This window comes from Adiantum capillus-veneris, chromosome 30 (genome assembly GCF_014529385.1).
Source record: "Adiantum capillus-veneris isolate H3 chromosome 30, ASM1452938v2, whole genome shotgun sequence".
Taxonomy (NCBI): Eukaryota; Viridiplantae; Streptophyta; class Polypodiopsida; order Polypodiales; family Pteridaceae; genus Adiantum; species Adiantum capillus-veneris.
The window spans coordinates 7,936,375-7,953,380 of record NC_140960.1 but is presented as its reverse complement, the minus strand read 5'-3'; positions in this window follow the sequence as shown (position 1 = coordinate 7,953,380).

Genomic DNA, 17,006 nt, shown 5'->3' with positions numbered 1-17,006 from the left:
CTTAGAGGAGCTCAAAAATAAATTTTGCATGTAGAATTGATGACAACAGAAAGATCTACAGAATCAAGCATGCAAATTGAAGCCTTTGGTGCTGATTAATAAAATTAAAAAAGTGCTAGAGGATTTGAAGCAATCTGGAGTTTTGAGCTCAAAGCACCTCCTCAACTGACAGAGTGGGAGATTGAACATTGGAGCTCACACAATCTGAAGCAAGCAAGGAAGCAGCACTAGTAAATAGGTTACAAAAGGAGTGTGTGAGGCCAAAATAAGTAGCACTAAGGATTTCTTTTGGGTAGCATTGAGTACGAAGAGCAAAAAGAAACATTGTAAACACATTAGCACAAAGTAAAGATCCTCTGTAGCGGTACAATAGACAAAGAGAGCAAGGTTGTGTGTGTGTGTGTGTGTGCGCGCGCGCATGCGTGCACGCCCACACACACACACCCAGTTTTGCAAGAGAGAGAGATAGAGAGAGAGAGAGAGAGAGAAGATCCGACATCGAAAGCGAGAAGAGAGAGGGATTGAGCGTACGCATAGACACACACATGATTCTTTGCATCGAGCACGAGAGCAATGAGAGAGAGCATTCTAGGCTCTCCTCCGATGACTGTGGAACATCATCGTCTCGGAGTGGTACATAGTAAGGGAGAGATTGGGTATCTCTCTGGTTCCTGATTATTGACATCGATGTCAAGCTCCCCATATAGGCAAGCCATAGGCTCGCCAACTTGGCAATGTTTTGTCTTTGGCCCATCAGCTCGGCATTGGTTTCCCTTGTCGACCATCATCTTCTTCGACCATCGACGGTTATGGCTTCGACAACCTCTCCATACATGTATGTAGAGAGAGCGACATCGTCTCTTGGCTTGATTTTGGCATTGGTGAGTTTTTTTGGCTTTTTATGCTCTTCTTGGCATTAGGGATATTTGGACATCTCTTGACATATCCGCAGTGGATTGGCTTCAAAGACCACCTTTCCTCGAATTTGACATTGACTAGGAGATTCGGCATGCTTTCGTCCGATGAAGAAAGACGCCATCGACTACTATACTTTTTGGCATCAAGCACTCTTCTCGACATCAACTTGGACATAGCAAGAGCGAGAAATAGCATTTTAGGCTCTCCTCAGATCTAGCCGTGAAATCGGCTACCTTCCTTTGACATAGCCTTATTCGGAGTGGTTTTGCTCCAATGATCTCTCCCCAATATCTTGGCCTTGACATAGTAGGAGATGGATCGAGAGAGAGTAGCATTGGCTCTCCTCTAGCCTGCATCCATAGCGGCTTAGCTCTGATGTAGTCTCCTCGGCAATGACTTTTTCCTGCTTTGACGACACACATCTGCCAATACATACAGCTCTGATGGACCATTCCAAAATGGATTGTCCACAAGCAAGTTCGGCTCATGAATGGCATTTCTGACCACATTTAGCTGGTTGTTCTATGCATCTCATTCTGACTATGACGCTGATAAGGATTTCCTTGATAGGATAGCTGGTGTTATAGAGGAAGCGTAAACAATGATTCAGTGGAATGAATCCCACCGTATTGGCATCCCATGCATGCATATCAAAAAAATACAGTAATAAGCCCTTGGTTTCAAAGACGGTCTCAACAACAATCTGAGTCGGTACCATATGTGCCTTGCACAATTTGTGTTGGCATGGATACATCACAGTTTGATGTTGCAAAACGTAAAATTGAGCTTATATCCGTATTGCCAATTCACCAAACATGTGTGCCATTACCCTTGATCTTACGCCAATGGGTAGTACTTTGGCACAAAATAGAAGCCTTGCTTCTCATTAAATTTTTTAAAGCTGTCTGATCTTGTTGCCACGTCGTGGCCAATAGTCGTTACTTGAATTTGACTCATAGCTAGGTAAACTGAGAAATACAGTGCTATCATACAAACCATGCATGACCCCTTGACTTAATTCATACTACCAACCTCTAGTGAAAGTGCATTCATACATATTGCAAAATCCCCCCCCCCCCCCCCCCCCCCCCCAAGTTTGTATGTTCATAGCATATTCCAAACTTTTGAAGCCTCTCTACAATATGAAGCCTTGCTTTGCATAAATACATCAAAAAAATTAGACAAGATGGGAGTCTTTGTGCTCATAGCCAATGGGTGCTTTTGTCGATATATAGATAACATGGCAAAATAAAATTGACCTTGTTGAGCTTTCGTAGAGAATCGACCTTGTTGGATCATACGTAGTATGGAGAATCCTTAGACTACTCAATGTTGAAAGAGATAGCTCATGAAGCTTAGCTATCAAATTTTGTCTAACTGCTAAACTCTCCTTGACCGGAGCAACATTTGCTTTTCAAGTTGGCATTGTAGAAAATTTTGCAACATTGAATAAGTTCAAAATTGTATCCATGAAATTTAACTTGCGTACCAACTTGCTTGAATTTCCACCCTTGGCATTGCGACTCGTAGCATCCCGTGGTGTTGTTGTCGACGTCGGCGTCGTCTGTAGCCTTTCTTCATAATGTACGTGCATGGATTTCGTGTCCGTATCAACTTCTTGGAGGCACCAAATTTCAAAGTTTTTCTCCGCAGGCCATGCTCATGAGTAGCCTCACAGTGATACTTGCTACTTTGTCCAAACATGATTACATGTAAAGCCTTGCAATGTTCGTTCAGTTGGTGGCATACCGTTGAAAAACAGACTCAAGATCAAGTTAACTTTAAAAATCTTCTTACATGTGACCTTGTCAACCAACTACTGGGGTAATTACCCTCTCATATTAAAAATTGAATGTGTATGACCGATCTACTCAGACATACCCCTTGCATGGAGATGGAAAGACTTCCACCTGATTGTGTCTCACACAACCTGGGAGAAGGTCCATGCTACGACAACCTTCATGTCATTTAATGACTCCCTCTACTTTGCATGATACAGATCATAATGAGCTCCAATCTTGATTATTCATGCATCATGTTTGCAAACTTGGTCGACTTTCAAAGACGTAGGGATTTTGTGTCATCTTGCACGTGTCAATCTCTCAACTTTTTCGTTTGTAAATTTAACTTGTTTGCTGACTTTCTTATTGGGATATCCTTTTGTGATTTTCAGCTCTTGCCAAAAAGCCTTCAAGAAGGTGGCCTTGCCACCCGCAATTTTTAATCAATGTGTGTAGTGCTTGATGTTGCCGAACATCTTCTGAATTCCTCAAAAGTTTCAAAACCCCAAAGGGTTGATTACCTCACCACCTCGCCCGATCATTGCAGCCTCACCACCTTGGGAGAATCCCCTCACCTCTTTGGGATAATCCCCTCTTAGATATACCTTAAGGCCCAAAATAGGTTAAGTGGGCAGTTAAGTGTGAAAGAGCAAAAAATAACTCCATGGCATCGAATGGTGCAGCGCACATAACAAATCTAAGGAGACCACATCACGAATGTTGCTCAATGTGGGCCACTATAGAAACGAATACTGATGAGAAACTCCATGCACTCCCAACGAGCTCCATCAGGCATTGTATTATGCAAGTCGGCCACACAAGATGTTTGTGCAAGGGGTCCTCCAACATTCTCTTCTTCATATTTGTAGTATCAAGGGACCATGCCCAGGCCGTGGCATCATCACCTCATGCTAGCTTGAGGGAAAGTCTGAGAGAGAGAGAGAGAGAGAGAGAGAGAGAGAGAGAGAATCCATGCCTCCACGCCCTCTCTTTTGTTTCCCTTCTCCCCCTGAGCTTTAATACCAGTGTAAGAGACTAGGAGCTACCACATGCAACTCTCCACCCAACCATGCATAATATAGGCCCTTAGCCTGCTAAATATAGATGTACTGCATATGTATCCAAGCCCTTGGCCTAGCCCGTCTTATCCTAGGCCTGACACTTTGGGCTTTGTATACTTAACCTTTTGATGGCATGTAGTTTTATTTTAGTTGCATCACACTTATGAAGGATAAGGTTTTCAAAAACATTTGGTTTTCGGGTTCAATCTCGGGAGGCAATCCTGTTGATTGACTCTTCTGGTTCTATTTGTTGTATATAAGTTTTTGGTTTGTTGCTCTACCTTTAGTATCATGTTGGTTTGATGTTTTTTTCTTTGGCCCAAACATGTAGGCCTTTTGGTTTGCTTGATTTATTGTCTCTAGCAACCACTAGTTGGCAAATCACCTGTAGTTTGTGAAAAGCTTGGTGGTTATCTTTCTATCGTATGTTCAAGAACTTGTTGTCTTCAGCATTTCATTTGCACTATGGCAGTTAGTTTTGATGGCCGTAGTTGGATAAGGTGTATGACATAGCATTTCTTGGATTGGATGTTAGCAGCTCTTGGTATTGTAGTCCTTAGTGGAACTACTTGTGTTCCCTTTTTGGTGATTAATCACTGCATCCTCATTGGTTGTCTTGGACTCTTACTATTCTAGTTATGGTTATCTCTTTTAAAACTGATAAATCGGTATGAGATGGGTCTTGGATCATAATATAAAGTGTCTTCCTTGCTTGTTTCTAATAAGAACAATAGGGAATGATTTGGTGATATTACCACATACTAAGAGTTTATAATGTGCATAAGCAAATCAAACAGATTAATCACATGTATTCTTTACATCTTGAATGGTTTTGATGTGGGCTGAGATTATGAGTAAACTTGGTTTTGATTATACCTTATGAATTTTTTGTTTAATAGTACCTAAAGCTATTGGGGTGTATTCTAACTTAGGGTTTCTTGCTCTTTATTGTTATTTTTTGATCCTGACCTAGCCCTAGGTTCTTGGTAACGGCATGCTAGGATAGAAGGGGAAACCTTAGTGATTTTTGTACTGGACCTTTTGAGTAAACTAGTGGTCCTTTTGATCTAAGGCTAAAGCTCTTGATATTACTGAAGGACAGTTTGCTTTAAACCTCGTATCTTGATCATATTGGGATCTCATGAAAGTACATGAACTTTTACCAATCCAATGCAGAAAGAGTAACTATCTATGATATAGAAACTTGGGAGCTCTGACTGATGATTATAAAAAGCTGAGATAAAGTGAAAAAGCTAATTGTCATTTAGCTTTTGGTTTGGCTTTTCTAGTTTCATAATGTAAACTTGGTATGTGCTTAGGATATCTTCTTTTGCTAAAGTATTAAATAGTGGAACTATAAAATAAAGATCGACAATGGGAAAAATAACTTGAAAAAACGAATGAGTCTTTTTTACAAGATCACTTATTCCCATCACAGAGTTTATCTTCTTTTGATCGAAACCAAGATAGAAATAAAAAGAACAAAATATTAAACTTTTATCTCAAAGTGAACATTTATCAAGACTCATGCTATGACAAATTGCAAAGGGCATATACGCTCAAATGGCATGCCTCCAAGTTTTTCACAAATTCAATAGAAGCAATGCCTGTAAAGGTCTAAACCAGCAGCACAAGAAGGGAAACTAATGGGAAAGGCAAAGGCTCTGTTTTCATAAATTTTCTTGCATTAAATGATACAATTGGTCTGTTTAGGTACAGCTGTTGGAATTAGGGTTGCAGAGAAACGCACACAGCTTGGAGAAGACGAAGGAAGCTCAAGGCACACAATAGAGAGTGTGTTACTTAGTGTGCAATGGAAAGATAGATAGCCCTAGAGTGATGGGCGTATATACAATGCACGAGGGGAAAAACCTCCTAAAGAGGGAAAAAATGCCCCGGCGGTCCTAGTGTGTTCACACACATGTATATGGTAACAAATCCCCCCTGGAGTGATGCGGTGAACGAGAGTTGGGACATGAGTAAACGGAAGTGCCATGCCCTGAGGACATGATCAGTCCACAAAGAGGAGTAAGCCCAAAGCTTTGCGGAAAGCTTTGAGCTTCTCACGAGACAATGCCTTTGTGAAAAGATATGCAAGGTTGTCCTGTGTTGGCACATAAGCCAAGCTGACCTCTCTTGCTGACAGCCTCTCCCTGACATAGTGGTAATGCACCTCAATGTGCTTTGTGCGAGCATGAAAAATTGGGTTCCTCGCAACTGCCAATGCGCTCTGACTGTCAGTGTAGATAGTGCTGGCAGTGTCCTGTCCAACACCCAAATCAGCCATAAGGCGTCTGAGCTATACACACTCAACCGTAGCTATGAAGACTGCCCTGTTCTCAGCCTCACAACTCGAAGTGTCCACAGTAGGTTGCTTATTTCTCAACCATGATATACATGAACTGCCAAGCATGAAACAAAAACCACTTGTGGACACTTGCGTGTCAAAACAACCAGCCCAATCTGAGTCCGAAAAAGCATGTAAATCTGGCGGGAATGATCGCCCTTGGGATAAAACAAGCCAAGATGTAAAGTGCCACTAAGGTAGCAAAAAATCCTCTTGACAGCCTGCCAATGCTTCGACCCTGGGCTATGCATAAATCTGCTGACCTGTGAGACTGCAAATTGAATATCTGGCCTCATGTTGCAAACATAAATGAGGCAGCCAAAAGCAGTTTGGTAAATAGTGACATCATCAGGATCGCCAGCATCATGTAGACTCAACTTCAAACCTGTTTCCATGGGACTGGCAATAGGTTTGCAATCCTCTTACATAGCAATGTCTCTATGTAACTTTTCTGACACAAGGCAATACCACCATCACACTGCTTAAACTGTATGTCCAAATAATGATGCAACAACCCCAAGTAGCATTCAAATCAGTATTCAATTCAAAAATATGTTTCTCATTTGGTCCAATGATCAGCAAATCATTGACATAAAGAACCATAATGAGAAGTACATCACCCTCATGCTTTACATACAATCTGCTTTCTGTTGGACTGTTACGAAAGCCTCGTTTGACCAAATGAGTGTCATCTTTCTCATACCAAGCATGAGGAGATTTTTTCAACCCATACAAAGCCTTCTTACATCTGCACACTTTGTCCTCTTGTCCTTTTATGACAAAACCGCGAGGCTGCGTTACATAAACTTCTTCAAATATGTCACCATTCAAGAAAGCAGTAACAATGTCTGATTGATGTACTTCCCAACCAAAATGAGCTGCTAATGCACATAGAAAACGCACAGTAGTCATACGACAAGTGGGAGCAAAAGTCTCTTCATAATCTATGCCTTTTTGCTGTGCATAACCCTTTGCAACAAGTCAGCCTTATGGCGATCGATCTCACCATCCGGCTTGCGTTTCAACTTGTAAACCCAATTCAGTACCCTTTTTGCCAGGAGGCAAATCACATAAGTCCATGTGTCATTTTCTATAAGTGCATCATATTTTGATTGCATGGCAGCCAACCAATTTTCTGAATTCTATGCTTCATCAAAAGACGGAGGCTCCTCAACATCATGTAAGCTAGACACAGCCAGAGCATAACAATCTGATGCATAAGATGCATGGCGAGAGCCTGAACGAGTACGACTAGACAAAGGTGCATCCAGTTTACTGTCATGCAAAGTGTGCACCAACCATTTTGGCATACCTCTAGCCTGCTCATTTTCAACCCTTTTCTCATCAAGTACATCATGTACATCTGCATCATTAATAGGCTGATCTGGAACATTTTCAGCAACCCCCATAGGCTATACATTTGCCTCATTGGAACTTACAATCATATTTCCACCACTGAAAAGAGGCAACAAAGTGTCATAAATGTCATGTGAGCTTACATTATTGTCTCTAATACATGACAGCAAGGGCTAAACAGAATCTTCCACAAACACTACATCCCGTGAAACCAGAATACGTTTTGTTTGCGGATGATACAACCTTTAACCTTTGCTTTCAGCACTATAACCAAAAAAAATACATTTGACAGCCTTATCATCCAATTTTCTGCGCTTTGTTTGTGGCACCAAAGCATATGCCAAACAGCCAAAAACACGCATGTGCTCAATAGAAGGCTTTCTATCATGCCATGCTTCATATGGAGTAATAAACTGCAAAGATTTTGTAGAACACCTGTTTAGTACATAAGTGGCACACATGATGGCCTCAAGCCAAAAAGAATGCGGCAAAGCTTGACTTTTGACCATACATCGTGTCATTTTCGTAAGTGACCTATTTTTTCTCTCAACAACATCATTTTGTTGCGGTGTCTAAGGCATTGTACATTGGTGTTTTATCCCACGACTAGCCAGAAATGCATTGAATTCATCAGACATATACTCCCCCCCTCGATCGGAACGGAGGGTGCCCATAGTACATTTCGAGACATTTTCAGCCATAGCCAGAAATTGTTTGAAGCACATAAAAACTTCGGACTTCGCTTTAAGCGGAAATACCCATGCATGCCTGGAGTAATCATCAATGAAAGTCATGAAGTAAAGGTAATTGCCCAAGGACGGAGTTTGCATGGGCCCACAAACATCACTATGCACAAGCTGAAACCTGCATGTGGCCCGAACTGAACCATCCTTTGGAAACTTAGAACGCTGCATCTTACCCAAAATACAGCCTTCACAAACATGTTTGGCAGGTGCTTCAAGAGGCGGCAAAGACGCAACCATGTCAGATTTCTACAAACACAGTAAACTGGCAAAATTCAGATGATCAAAACGTGCATGCCAAAGTTTTGCATCTGAAATAGCCCTTGAATCTGCAATTGCATTTGCAAAATTTTGTCCACACTTCTCATACAAAGTGAGCTTATACAGCCCAAATCACAAAAGCCCAGATGCAACGATTTCATCACCAAAATTGAGATCATGAACTATGCATCTGTCATCTACAAATTTGACTACAAGTCCAAGTCTAGCAAGTGCAGATACAGACAAAAGATTCTTCTTGATCCCAGGTACATAAAGTGCATCAACAAGTGTGAAAGAACTTTCGTTAGCAGCAGTAAGCACAATCTTTCCAACTCCCTGAACCGGATAAGAGACATTGTTGGCACAAGTGACTAAATTCCCATGAGGGACAGACTCGAGAGAGGTGAACTATTCACGATGTGAGGTAATGTGCTTCGTAGCACCACTATCGAAAAACCACACATGTGAATCTGCAGCAATTGACAAGCATGCATCATGGATAGCAGGATTGTAAGTGCACTCTGCACTAAAAGCCCATTCGGCATCAACATCAGCAACACGGTCTCCTTTCACAGAAGACTCAACAATGGCTGCATTTGTAGTGGAACCAGCATTTGCAGTGGAACCACCCTCTTTCTTCTTAGCCTCTTTGGCTTCAACTTAGGACACTTCTTGATCAAGTGATCATTAGCTTTACAATAATGGCAACACATCTTCTTTTTGCCCTTATCACCAGAATTTCCAAATGAATTGTTGCCATCAGAAGCATTAGGAACATAAGTTTTGCCACTCGCAGCAGAACCATAAGAAGTGGTTGCATTACTGTTACCACCCTTTCTTTGATAAGCAATAAAAGCCTGTTCAATTGCACGTTGTCTAGTCCTGTTTTTTCTGGAAAGGGACTCTTGCAACAGCAATGTGCATAACGCATCAAACTTGACAACTTCTGGATTTCCTTGGGTCATAAGTCTCTAAGTACTAGAAAAAGTCTGGTAAGAATCTGGTAAGGCATCAAGAATAGTCTGCACAAGGGAACTGTCTGAAATAACTTCACCTGCAGAAATAAGTTGCTCATTGATATCCTTGACACCAGAAAGAAAAGTGTCCATATCATCTTCCTTATGCATAATCTTTGACTCCAGCTCTTAATGCAGCAAAGCAATTTTAGCCTCATTGCGGCTTGCATAAAGACTTGCTAGAATATCCCAAGTCTGTTTTGCAGATTTTGCTGAACAAATGTGAGGAACAATGGTGCGCTTCACAGACAACGCAATCAATGCATGAGCATGCGCCTCCTTTACATCCCAACAAGCTTGTTCTGCCGTAGGCAAAACAACTCTAATAGCAGCAATCCTTGCAGCAAGACCTGCAACATCCTCAACATCGCCTACATCCTCAGAACCAAGACGTACATCAATGCCCTGCACAATATTCCAGATGCCCTTTGACACAATATCGTGTTGCATCATATAAGCCCACATAGAGTAATTGTCCCCATCCAACCTGTCCTCAGCAGTAAACATCTTGAAGACATTTGTGTTGTTGTCAGCCATGGTAAATGCTGCACCTAATGTGAAAACTGCCCGAAAATAGGAGAAACGGAGCGGGAACAACACGTGCTATATAGCACAAACCGTATAAGATTGTAAGGCACCTGTTATGCAAAAAACGGCACTGACAAAAATTCTGCACAAAATGATGAAATTGCCTATGCAGACTTGCCTGTGGAAACGGAGGCCGAAATGAGCCCGAATCAGAAATCTGAGCAGACTAAGCTCTACGAGCTTACCCAAAATATTTGTTGACTTGCTAACGCTCGCCAAACCTCACTGTAACCGGAGAAACTGAGCATGCGTGTGTTGGAGCAGCTGGTGACTGAGCCCGAGAGGACGTAACCTACTATGATAGCAATTGTTGGAATTAGGGTTGCAGAGAAACGCACACAGCTTGGAGAAGACGAAGGAAGCTCAAGGCACACAATAGAGAGTGTGTTAGTGTGCAATGGAAAGATAGATAGCCCTAGAGTGATGGGCGTATATACAATGCACGGGGGAAAAAACCTCCTAAAGAGGGAAAAAATGCCCCGACGGTCCTAGTGTGTTCACACACATCACTACCACATGTATATGGTAACAAAAGCCATTTCTTATCCCAATGAGGAGGGCTCAAGATCCACTTGCAAATCGGCCCAAACCCTCTTCCAGATCTCTAATTATGTACACTCCAGAGTTCTCCAAGGTTGCAGCAGAACCCACCATTCCATAGCTTCAAAAGGATAAGAACCCTGCTAGATATGGTACATCCTGTGGAGGCCAACACATGTATTTATGTTATGGCACCGAGGGAAGTAAAAGACTCACTGTAAAATTTGCACCTAGCAACCATCTGTGATTCCTCCCACACATAGAGTCGTGTTAAATGATACTTTATTTCTCAAGAAAGCAGAGCCCTTGCATCACGATAAGGAAAATCTTCTGATTCTAACATGTGGACCCTTTTGTACTTGTCAGCAGCAGCTTTTTCCTTTCTTGAGAGATTGATATAGCCTCCTTAATCTTTTGAAAAGATTCTTGTAGGGCACGGCTATACTCATCGGCAGCGAAGATCTTCCCATGTACTTTAAGTAGCAAAGGACTTTTAGGTCTTCTCTCAATGATTTCAAAATGTGCTTTTCTCGTAGAAGTATGTACAGTATTATTGTACGCATACTCTACAAGAAGTAAGTACTTTTTCCATTGTGAGCATTGATCTACTTTGGTAACATAAGTCTTTAGTAGATCGAATATCGTAAGATTGGCTATCTCACTTTGGCCATCCATTTGTGTGTTATGTTATGATTAGACCCATGTGCAATGTTCTCTTGGCAGCTTTGATACAAGATTAGGCCCACCTACATTGCATAGTCCAAGACAAAAGGGATTGATAACCTGGGGCTTGTTTTTATTATATATATTTATTTATTTATTTATTTATTTATATATTTATATATTTATTTATTTATATTGAGAGAGAGAGAGAGAGAGAGAGAGAGAGACCATATACACTCCAAAAGACCAATTCATATTGAGGATAACTTACATATGAAGGTGAGACCAAGTTAGGTAGAGTGAGCCATATATAGCTCCAACGTCCCCACTCAAATAAAGGTCTCTAGCTCTAGATGAAAAAATCCTTGGGGGAGTACAAGGAAAAAACCCAAGCCCACATAGAAACGTAAAAATATGAACCAAAATTACTGATGTGAAAGTGCATTGTGTATCTATGTACAAATATACAAGTGACAAAGTGGCCGCATTGTGCAAGTGTGAATTGTGCATGATGCCTGGAAGATTACAATATGTACAAAGGTACCATGACATTAGAGATTCTAATCTAAAAAGAGTGAAGCTAAGGCAACTCCAAGCTCTGAGCACAAGAGAAGGAAGTGTGACTCATTGAGGCCTTTGGTAAGAATTTCTAAAATCATCTTGTCACTGGGATAATGTTCAATCATGATTGTGCTTTTACATACTTCATATAGGACATAATGATGGTTTACAACAATATGCTTTGACTTATTGTGTTGTACATAGTCTTTTGCAAGACTAATAGCAATCTAATTACGGGGGAAATGACGTAATTCTCCCCAAGCGAAGCCAAATGAGCTACAAGAGTGCCCAAGTGCCATTCCCCCTCGGGGGGGGGGTCAACTTCACCTAAAAGGGGGTTGGTAGGTGCAAAAGGGAGATCACCAACCTCAGCGGACGCCACCTATGAGCCGACGCCCTTCCAAGCGGGTATGGCATTTCCTAGGGGAAAACCGTCGGGTTTCAAAGGCAGTTTAGTGAGGTGAGCGATAAGTTACCTGGAGGAGGCAACTCCAAAGGGAAGACCGAAGCAAGTCCCGCAGTACCTGGGCCTCTGAACAGAGATACTTGGTCGTTGTCACGCCCAAATCAAGTTGGCAAAATGGGTCTTTCAAGGGATTAGTCATGGCTATAAGAGTGTAGATAATTCTGGCCTCTCGTAGTCCAGAGGAAACTAGTGACAAAAGCATCTGCCTTCGGTTTCTGGGTGCATAGTCCTAGTCGTTCTTCTTGTATACTTTTTTGGTGTATGAGGGGAGCGGCCGGGCGTGCCCTAACTCCGAAAACAAAACAAAAAACTGCAAGGACATGCTAGAAAGAGGAGGATGACCAATGTCAATCAACATTTGTTGAAGCCAAATCAGTTCACAAGCTGCAAGCAGTGCAGCAACAACATATTTAGACTCGGTTGCAAAAATTGCAACACAAAGTTGTTTTTGGCTGGTCCAAGAAATAAGATAACCATTGATGAAGAATCAATTGCCACTGGTAGATTGCATAGATAAATGTGTGAACTAGCCCAATCTGCATTTGTGTAGCCTAAAAGAGAGAGAGATGGCATAGAGTCTGATATGAATTGTCATTGATAGACCAAACCAAAATTTGCAGTGCCCTTCAAGTATCTCAGCATGCATTTTGTTGCAAAACAATGCTTAATAGAAGGACAAGCAAGAAGACAACCATTGATGAAGATGCAATTGCCACTAGTAGATTGCATGTAAATGTGCGAGCTAGCCCATGCATCTATGTAACCTAAAAGAGAGAGAGAGAGAGAGATGGCATAGAGTATGATGTCAATCATCATTGATAGACCAAACCAAAATTTGCAGTGCCTTTCAAATATCTCAACATGCGTTTTGCTGCAAAACATTGCTTAAGAGAAGGACATGCAAGATGTTGCCCAAGATAGTTAGCAATAAATAAAATATCTCAACGAGTTTTTACATCAAGACACCTGATGTAAGCTTGCTAGTTGCCGAGTCTTGCTATCTTATCATAGAGACAATGAAAACCACATACATAAATGTCATACCATTGGACGGAGTCAATTTGGCTAGTGCGTGGAGGCTACAAGAGGTTAGGGTCTTGGAAAACACATTCAATCCTTATCTACCCAAAGCTACACTCAACTACATGTTAGGTAGCAAAAACTATCAAGACATGTGCAAGCTAATCTCATCGATTCATTAAGAAAATGAATTCCAAACGTGACCAAACTTGTAGGATGGATAAGAAATGACTAAAGACACATACCTATGGTCTCAAATCCCCCTTTCAACCACTTGCCACAATCACGCTTATTATCTACAAGGTAGATTTGACCTAACTATTTTTTGTCTTGAATGCACCATAGAGCTTAGCAATGCTATTTAAATACCCATATGCATAAAATGCAATTTGGATATGTAAAAATTGAGTTATGAGCAGATTTAGAAGAGGATTATCTATAACAAAACCACAAATTTATCATGAGAAGCTTACAATGTCGTGTAGATCTTTCACTTGCAAACACAATGGAATAGACTATGCTCCAAATAAACCATTCATGAGAGAGTTGCAAGCTTGAGAAGGAAGAAGGAGAGTACATAGTGCGTTGTAATCGTGCCATATGCTTACTATCCAAAAAGAAGTTACAAATGCTTTACAAAAATTGGCTTTTATGCCTTAGGTGTAAGGTTTTAGGTCAAAAATGGATAACCTGCTAACTCTTACACCATAGGGATTCACTAATACAATCTAGAAGCATGTAGCCCCACTCAATGTAGCTCATAATTACATAATCCTTTACATGCTTGGTATGGGAATCAATAAATTACAAAATTTTATAGCTAGATACGTCTAGATTGTGCAAAAAAATGGACATTTACAATGTAGGCTGATATAAAGGCTCATTTGTTAGATGTGCAGCTAACATTTCCCCCTCCAATTTTGGGTCATCCATGATACAACTAGCTGATAGCTAGGTAGTGCTCGGGTTATCCCACTTGATGACGCTTGTGGAGGTCTGCCAAAGATTTGCGGTACTTGGTGCAAAGCTCTTTCTCTATAGTGGTGATAAATTTCATGGTGATTTTGTTCTTTTCTTCAATAGCCAAGTAAGACACAAACCTTGCACAAAGGTTTTGTACAACTGGGCCGAAAATTGGGGATCGAAAGGTGAAGAATCCCATGTAGAATGCCTCTTCAAATGTTTCATGTATTATGAGGGCAAATAAATGAGACTAACATAGAACCCATAAAGAAATTCATCTGAGGCATGGCTAGATAAGTCATAGCATAGGCCCTTATTACCCTCAAGGAAGGACATCTAGGCTCTCTCACATTGCTCTGCCTCTTGGAAAGTAACTATACAAGTCAGTAAAATTCTTGATATCTTGATCATCATGATGGAATTCTCTTGAACATTTGGATTGCCTTTGTAACAGCCTAAACCATTACCATCAGGGTCCACACAGCGTAAAGCTATCAATAGCACCCTTTATAACACACGAGGAGAGGGCTTCTCTGTAAGATTTGGGTCCACCACCTCCTCTGATTTCCGATTTCCCACCATTACCTTCAACCAGTCTACAAGATTCACCTGCAGGTCACAACCGCAAAACTCTCTCTCTCTCTCTCTCTCTCTCTCTCTCTCTCAAAATCAAATACCATGACATTATACACATAAAATTTTAAGCCATTATACACATAAAAATTACTCAAATTGGCACATGACTTAATGTGGATGCATGGATTTGTAACAAGAATCACTTTTCTTTCTTGTGTCTACATTACACTGATGATTTTTCCTCTTCAGTGGTGGAATGCTTCCTCAAGGAGACCTTTGATTTCCACCTCCTTGATGATTTTGAAGACTTTTGAGAAGAAATTATCCCTCCTGCAGGGAGCCTCTTTTGAATTGGAGGTTTCTTCCTTATGATTGACTTGAGTTTGTTAGTTAGCCAAAACTTGGTCTCATCAGTGAGGCTCTTCAAAATCATAACATAGAGCAAAAAGGTAGAGTGTGACAGTGTGGTCCTCTAGAAGGATGGTCCTTGGACGCTTGTCAAGAGCACTAAAGCCAAGGGAAACCCTACACAAGGCATACTACTAAACCACGATCTCTCATAGTGTCCAAGTCCCTCCTACCTACTTCATAATTGAACTTCACTCGCATGGCCTACTTGTTGATTGCTCCCTTCTTCATAATGAACGGAATACTGTGCTTTGATTTCGATGAAAACTTAATTAGCCTAAATCTTCTAATGAATACAATTAAGCAAATATGCAATATTAACATGTTCTACCTGCAACTTGCTAAAATCGGCACACGACAATGTGGATGCACAATTTTTTGAGCACACCCCCCCCCCCCCCCCCCCCCCCCCTTTAAAAAAAAAAAACACAAAAGGAAGAAATTAAGCACACATCCAGTGTCACCAATATGTTTTTTAAACATTCAGAGCTCTTGAGTAATGACCTAGTGATAGTGCAGGCTTTTGGGTTTTTTAACTCTTCTTCATTGAGCTGCCATACTATTATAGGTAGGTAGCAATGAGAATGTGTGTGTGTGTGTGTGTGTGTGTGTGTGTGTGTGTGTGTGTGAGAGAGAGAGAGAGAGAGAGAGAGAGAGAGAGAGAGAGGGCAATGACCTTCAAGATCACTAAGCTCTCCATGGTTGTTGCATATATGCCCAACACATCTACACTTATTTTCAGCAGTAGAAGAAGTCCCGGAGGCTTGCTGACAAAACTTATTGTGGCCAGAACTGTCCACTAGGGGGGACCCCTCCCCCTCAACAGGTGTTCTGTCATGAATGTATTTACCAGATTTGGCACTCCCAGAAATCATATAAATCGCATGCATTGTTGGTTTGGTTTGTTTGCACTATTGCACAAATTCAGCTGCCATAAATCACATGCATTTTTGGTTTGGTTTGTTTGCACTATTGCACAAATTCAGCTGCCTTTGAGTTGTCCTGGCCTTGTCTATAAGCTATGATAAACTTTATCTATTGCATATGCCTTTCAGCCATACGACTCGTCAAGCTTCATATACTTCTACTTCTCTTTCTCCGATTGCTGCTCCGTGGCTTGCCTTTCTACCTGCATTTGGCTATTTGCTGCAATGTGCTCTTGGAGCACCATGGAGTAGTAGGAATTCTCTTTGTTTTCCTCTATTAGCTCTTCCTCCATCTTGCTTTGACTTTGATTTGAATTCTTCAATCTACTTCTGCAGTCTTCTATTCTTTGCTTCAGTATCCTAGGAATCCAACTCCCAAAGAGTGGATATCATTCTTCGGTAGTGGAGCTGTAACTTTATGGTCTCCAGACATTGCTCTAAATTGAACTCCCTCATGAGCGGGTTACCAACCTTAATTACCGCTCTAGTATGTGGTGATACTGGGCCTCGTACATATGCGGTCACCTACTACATGACTTATTAGAAAGTCAAGATTTCCCTTTCTAATGCACAAAACAAAATTTTGTTACATAGTGGTGCTCCTCGAACGGAAATATGACCTGATTAAAAAAGATTGAATTTAAGCATCACTCGCCATAATTTTATGCAGCCAAGACCGATAATGAAGTGGCTGATACTGCCATAGATGGTGTAAGAAAACCAAGGAAAAGCGGCTAGATGGTTGCTATTATCAACAATGCAAGACTCGTTTAGTCCGTCTTCCACAACTGATATACATTGCAGTTTCTAAT